The sequence below is a fragment of the Arachis duranensis genome, chromosome 4, assembly GCF_000817695.3.
Source record: "Arachis duranensis cultivar V14167 chromosome 4, aradu.V14167.gnm2.J7QH, whole genome shotgun sequence".
Classification (NCBI taxonomy): domain Eukaryota; kingdom Viridiplantae; phylum Streptophyta; class Magnoliopsida; order Fabales; family Fabaceae; genus Arachis; species Arachis duranensis.
The window spans coordinates 73247210-73248113 of NC_029775.3; positions in this window are offsets into that span (position 1 = coordinate 73247210).

The window sequence follows — 904 nt, forward strand, 5'->3', positions numbered from 1 at the left end:
AAGAACTCAGTTAAAAACTGATAAGGATCTTCAGATGGTAGTCCATAAAACTTGCAGTTCTGTTGCATTAAAGCAACTAGTTGAGGCTTAAGCTCAAAATTGTTGGCTCCAATGGTAGAAATGGAGATGCTTCTCCATCAAATTTGGACGTTGGTTTTGTGAAGTCACCAAGCATTCTCCTTGCATTATTGTTGTTGGGTTCGGCTGCCATCTCCTTCTCTTGTTCGAAAATCTTAGAAAGGTTGTCTCTGGATTGTTGTAATTTGGCTTCTCTTAGTTTCCTCTTCAGAGTCCTTTCAGGTTCAGGATCAGCTTCAACAAGAGTGCCTTTTTCCTTATTCCTGCTCATATAGGGAAGAAGAGAACAAGAAAAGAAAGAGGAATCCTCTATGTCACAGTAAAGAGGATCCTTTGTTGTTAGTAGAAGAGGGAAGGGAAGAAGAGTGAAGAAGAATAGTTAAGGGTAGAGGTAGTGATTTGAGATGAAGAGAGGTGAAGAGAACTGTTAGTAAATAAATAAATAAATAAAAGGAGGAGAGATAGAGAATTTCGAAAATAATTTTGAAAAAGTGGTTAGTGATTTTCGAAAATTAAAGATAAGATATAATTAAAATTAAAATTTAAAACAATTAGTTAATTTAAAATGAATATTGAAAAAGGGATGAGATATTTTCGAAAATTAGAGAGGGAAAATTAGTTAGGTGGTTTTGAAAAAGATAAGGAACAAACAAAAAGTCAAATAGTTAGTTGAAAAAGATATTAAAATCAAATTTGAAAAGATAAGAAGTTAAGAAGTTAGATAAGATATTTTGAAATCAAATTTTTGAAAAAGATAAATTTTGAAAAAGATATAAAAAGATAAGATAAGAGGATATGATAAAAAGATAGGATTGAAAAAGATTTA